Source organism: Charadrius vociferus, unplaced genomic scaffold (assembly GCF_000708025.1).
Source record: "Charadrius vociferus isolate BGI_N301 unplaced genomic scaffold, ASM70802v2 scaffold72, whole genome shotgun sequence".
Lineage (NCBI taxonomy): Eukaryota > Metazoa > Chordata > Aves > Charadriiformes > Charadriidae > Charadrius > Charadrius vociferus.
This window is the reverse complement of record NW_009647830.1, coordinates 1767922-1774228: the sequence shown is the minus strand read 5'-3', so window position 1 is coordinate 1774228 and position 6307 is coordinate 1767922. Positions and strand designations below refer to the sequence as shown.

The window sequence follows — 6307 nt, the reverse complement described above, 5'->3', positions numbered from 1 at the left end:
TAGTTTTTCATCAGTAAGTTCTTCTGACAACAACAGGTATAATTTCTAAGGCAAGAGGGAAATAAAATTACTTCACCTTTCAACAAACACGAAAAAAGAGGGTTTTGGGGCAGCTGCACTGTCTCATCAATTTTTTGTTTTTAGTTTGGCTTTAATCCCAAACATGCCAGAAAATAAAATACCAAGTATTGTCTTAAAGCGGCCAGTCACCACCACAGAGATGCAAGGGAAACATATCCAGATTCATAAAAAATAGGAAGTAATTTCCAGAAGAGTAGGAATTCTTTTTCAGTAAAGGTATTTTATCCAAGTAGAGAAAATCACGCTCAGCATCAAACTATACAATCCACCCCCACGGATCCTACCCTGAAATTAAGAGGACATCTCTGGTACCACCACTGTCTTCTCAGTTTTCTCCAGCAGATGTGGGAATCTCCGGATTTCTGCTGGTGGACCTCAGATTTAATCAATACTGACCTGAGGGCAGTAGGCTTTTCTTGATGTTTTCCTAATTCTATCTTACCTACCACCTCCAGCTTTGAATTCTGGGCATCCCGAGCTAACCTAAATGCTGGCAGCTACATCCCCATTTGGTTCCCCTCAGGGCGGCCATGTGTTTCTACTCGTGTCTTTGCAGCACCTTTGAACTATTTCAGCACGCTAAATCATCGAGAAACTATCTCAGGCGAAGTGCATAGCTTCCTGCCAGCTTTCTGCTCCAAACAGGTTCAGTGTAAGGTCAGACATGCTCACAGCCTGAACACAGGGCAAGAGAGGCAGCAGGGCAAACCCGGGAAGCCGACAGCTAAATTGGCTTAGGCTGCCAAAGAACTGGATCATCAGACTTTGCAGGACTTGAGATCTTGGTGGACAACTTGCTAAGCTTTCAGTGTTGATAATGTATTTGAACTATTTATACGCGTGATCTGAACATGTACCTGGAGCGACAGCTAAGCAAAAAATATCAGTTAAAAAATATATATTTAAAAAATGAATGTAATTTGGCAATTAGCTGAATTTCAGATAGGACCGAAGTGCTAATAAACATTGCCCAAACGATCGATCTGCATATGCTATTCATTACAGCCACTGGATACAGGCAGAAGGTTTTGGAGAGATGCCAACAAAGCTTTAAGTTCTGGCAGCTGACTCTCCTGTTTTGTTTTCGCTCCTCACACCTCCTTAGGTACAGAGCACAAAGTCTGTTAGATTCTAATTTGCTGCCCAACATCAGCTTCTTTGCATGACTGGAAAAACATACAGTGTCCGTATGTCTTATTTTGTAGAGAATTTTTAAATTGTCTTTAAACAAAAGAAGTACTGTTCACATAATGGCAGCTTTGACCAACATTTTGAAGTTTAATTGAAAGACAACAAAAGGATGCCTCAGTTTTGCCAGCTTCCAACTTCTTCACTAATTTTCAACTTTGGTATTTAAAATTCTTCAAAACATTGGCAATTTTAAAACTGCCTGTGTGGTTTTCAGGAGAGCAGAGGAACTAATTAATTATACTGGGAGCTAACAGTAATCCCTACAATAAAACAGTATTTTCCACGAAAGAATTTTTCTTCTTTTTGACAGGTTCTAATGCATTTTTGTAATAGGCAACTCAAATTCAGTGAAGTTAGAGCCATCTGAAAAGAGAAATGCCTCTCTCCTACTGAAGAGGGCTTCAGATTATTAAAAATAAATAAATTCACCCTATAATTTATCGCATTCCTCAGAAAATTCAGGTAGCTCGTCAAAACAGATGAGCACAAAGGAAAGAGCTCCCTGTTGCCTTAAAGAAAGCAGCTTTGTCATCTCACTGCAGCAGAAAAACCATGGAACTGCTGGAACAGAACAGGGATGGCAGGAAAAGGACTAGCATCAGTCTCTACTCCACCTTCCTGTTGTAATCCCAGATCAACAGTGGGGCAATATCCTGATTTTCTTTCTCCCGTCGCTCAAGAACATAAAATAAAGCAGAAATTTGACAAATTCCAAGCCAGCAGAAGAAAAGAGAACTGGGCTGAGTTATTCAATATGACTTCCTGAACACAGTAGATATTATAGTTTTCCTATATACCCGGTGGCAAGATAGCTTTCTTCTACTCCTATCTATTAACGCTACAGCATAGAAACCTGCCGTAGTGCTCTCTTCTTACTGTCCCATAGCGCTTATTTGACAATAAGTCTTTCACAGAGTCTGTTCATAGGTATACTGAAATCACAGACCACAACTCAAAGGCTTCATGAAATACCAAGTCGATTGTACCCCCGAGCTCTCCGTCTGTATGTTCTCTCCTCTCACAGCATTCATCCTTGGGGCATCACACCTAGCTCCACAGCCTTGATGAAGCATTTCCAAGCACATAAAGTTGATGGGTGTGTGTAGGAAGAAGGAAGCAAAGGCAGCCTTTAAGCTGTGACGGCAATTCGAAAACTATGCCCTTAACCATGCACAGCACCTGCCATCAATAAACACATACCTTTTCAAATGGAGAAGGGAAACAAAACAAGCCTAAGCTTTACAGCTACTAGGGATTCATTACTTTGGAGTCCAGCTAACATGAAAATTGGAAATAACAGTATTTTAGGTACCAGAAAATATTATTATGGGAGGTAGCTGTAATTCTATTACAGAACTCCCCCACCTTCATTCTCAAGAACTCTGCCTGTGCCATTTTTGCAACAGGTGATTGCCAAACCTCCCATGACTTACTTCAGAGATCCATGTGACATCCTCAGTTCTAAACAGCGCTTAAGCTGCAAACTTACACTTGGTGCTCCACAGTGCCTAATGTTTGAATCTAAGTACTTACTGATGCAAAGACCAAAATCTATTCCAGTTTGGGGAAAAAAACAACCATCTTCATACACACACGCCCCCCCAAACTCCCAGCCAATGTCTGTCTTTAAAAAAACAACAAAAAACCACAATGCAACCTGAGGGGAAAAAAACGGAGAAAATTTTCAGGATCGTAATATCTGTTTCTAATGTAATTTCTCTACTTGGATTTGTAATATATTGGACAATACATGACAGTAATCACCTTTCTTTTCCCCCCTCAGAAAATGAGTATTTAGTGCTGGAAGCCTGAATTTATGTCATGTTGTAGATAAAATCAAAACACTATCCCTTCCCCTTAACTTAGAGCTGAATAAAGTTTCTTTTGAGAGGAAAACATAATGATTTCATGGAACTGCAGCACATACTTTATAGATTTTTCTTCCTAACTATCTACGCTACTACTCTGCTTGCAATACTCATGCATATTTGTTGTGTTGAAATGTCAACCAAGCCAAGACTTCTTTTTTTAAAACCATCTATTAAAATGACTTCTTAAAAAGTCTGACTTAAAAAAGTCACAAGCCTTTTATGACACCAATATTTGAAAGATTTTATATAGAGTTACATATATGAAGTCACATATATAAAGTCTTTGTATTATAATTAGCCTTTACCTAACTACCTAAAATAGGCAAAATTAAAGTCATTAAGACTACAAACCCAAATACCTGAAAGACAGAAATTATTATGTTTTGTTTGCCTGTACCACCTTCATTACTCCTAGTTTTTGCAATAATTGAAGCAACTATCTCTCGGGAAATGAAAGCAATCATAATTAAATGCTATACAGCAACATGAAAGGGGATTCATTAGATGTGCATGAGAAAAATAAGCATGTTTCCTAGTGGCTAAATAGAAAAACTGGAAACTAAAATTACATGAGTTTGATACAGTTGAAAAAACCAGTTAATTTAACAGAGATTATGTTAAAAAGAAAAGCAAGAACCCTGCCATACACCAACCAATTTTGAGCCATGAGTGTTCAAAACCGGGCAGTCTGCTGAGGCTTAGGCAACCTGTTCAGCTGACGGCAGCAAGGGACTTATTCCCTGCTGTGTGCTGACCCTGGCAAATCCAGCTGAGCGCTCGCTCCCTGCTCCCGCGGGATGCTGAGAAGACGGAAGGATGGTGAGGAGACTTGTGGGTGGAGGTGATGACATTTTAATAGGGAAAGCAAAAGCTGTGTGCCCAAGCAGAGTGAAAATGGAATTGATTCATCGCTTCCCATCGGCAGGCAGGTGTCCAGCTGCTTCCCAGAGAGCCGGGCTTTCAGCATGCCCGGCGGTGGCTTGGGAAGTGGAAAACAAATGCTATAGCCACAGATGTCTCCCCTTCCTCCTCCTTCCCCGCAGCTTTTACCACCGAGCACCACGTCAGATGGTGCAGAATAGTCCTTTGACCAGTTTGGGTCGGCTGTGCAGCCTGGGGGCAGCACTCCATTTCCCCGCTGGTGCTGAGCAGCCTTTACGGAGAGGACGCCCAGGCCGAGCGCTGGCCTTAGCGTACGCTAAGCCCAGAGCTGCATGCCAGAGGCAATCGCCACCTCCGCTCCCTCACGCCGCTACTGCAGCCATCCCACTGCAATCTCACCATTGCTGCTCCTGTAGCAGCAAAACCTGCTCTCCCAAACCCCACGGCTGGCTGCTACGGTGGCATGATGCCAGGCTGGATTGCAAGCAACAGTAGGAAACAGTGATTTTTAAGAATTTCTAATTCTTTAAACCTCTGTGGAATTCCATGAAACAATGAAAAAGACACTTTTGGGACAGAGGACTTTGTCCACGCTAATTTCAATGACCAACTGAATCTAATGACGTGGTAGCATTTCTCAGAAAAAAAAGAAAAAAGAAAAAAACACTTAAACCAAGGAAAATGACTAAAACCAAGAAACCTTTTATAATGGAAATTATTAGCAGGCAGTTAAAAATGCAGGCTGTTACAAGTTCCTGCTACAGTGCTCTTTAAAGAAGTAATAAGGAAACATGTAAAATTAATGGCAGGACTGATTTTTTTCCCTATACTTTCATTTTTTACACTTCAGATTTTGAGCTTGTCAACACTACAGAGTTAAATGTCCATTTTTAATGCTAATTAATTTTGCATTGCTTTATGAATCTTTTAAATTTTTATTTCATTTTAAAGGTAGCAAATTACAGTAATTCCCTATGCTATGTTATGTATCCTTTTTTAAACATAACAGGTGTGTAAGTGGTGTACACAGACCCTCAACTATGCAGAGGGAATCTGGGTGCATTCCGTTTACTGGAATGCAAAGCTTTCAGGGACAAAGTACTTCAGGTAAAATAAACTATCTTTTAGAAAGTTAAAATGATAGTATTTTCTTGTACGTCACTTACAATTTATTTTTCCAAATGGAAGTAAATTAGTAACATTTTCTAGTTTAATTCTTTTATGGTTATCTTTAGGGTCAACTTGCAACAAATGTAGCAGTGCTCAGTAAACGCGATACTGTTCAATGCTCAAATGCTTACAGATAACTGTATGTTGCTTAAAGAGCTATTTTTTGATCCTGTTCCAGAATATATTCTGGAGAACATATTCAGGCACCAGTTGCTCTGCTAGGGTAGCCAGAACGCTCGTGGCATTTTCCCCCTCCTCTACACCTCAAAACCACATTTTCTATCTTCATATGCAATGCTTGTTCTCAGTCTTGCTTTATTACTGGCTGAGAAATGCATTCCATTTTAATAATTTGCCTGAAACGAGAATCACGTTTGTCCTACTCTGCTTGATGGCAGATAAACATGTAAGCACTTGTGACACTAATACAACTTTGTTTTCTGTGGAGATAAACTACCCCAACTCGTGCTTATCTTCACCATCTATTTCTAATGCCAGCTACAGCAAATGCTCTGAGAAGAGCTACACTTTGTCGAGCCTTTTCTTTCGTCTGGCTACCACCCAACCGAGTTGCTGTAACTTGATGTGTATGTTCTGTCTACCACCAACTACTTACACTTGGGCACAAGAAAAGGAGGCAGTTGTTTCAACTTATATCCTGCAGGTCCTGTGAGCTGAGCAATTTAATATTATAAGCAAACAAAAACACGTCTCCCAAATAAAAAAAAAATACATTAAATAAAATTTAAAAAGAAATAAAAAACAGAACACCTCCTGTTTTTCACACATACTTGGAAGTAAAAAACAACCCCTCAACCTTTCTGATAGCTTTACTTTTGGTCCCCTTTTGAATGTCGCAAAATACTGTTGCAAATACCACCTTCGTCACTTGCCACCCATAGTAAACCATTCGCGAGAGTTTAGCTCACTAGCATTTTGTTACTGCATTCTACTTTTCACATCTGACTCTCAAACAACTCTATTCCTTTTCTACCTATTCTATTCTCCACAGTACAAGCTTAACAGCTATTCCCCTTCTAACTGCTTGTCTTGGCCCATATAATATTCTTTAGCATCATAGCGCGACATGTTTCAGAAAGTCTCATTCCTGC

At 40.0% G+C, this 6307-nt stretch overlaps 1 protein-coding gene across 4 annotated transcripts in view; it reads right to left on the bottom strand.

Annotated features, from left to right (window-relative positions):
* Positions 1-6307, bottom strand: part of CDK17 (cyclin-dependent kinase 17) — a 56209-nt gene that overhangs the window by 19111 nt on the left and 30791 nt on the right. The gene's annotated exons all lie outside the window — the stretch shown is intronic.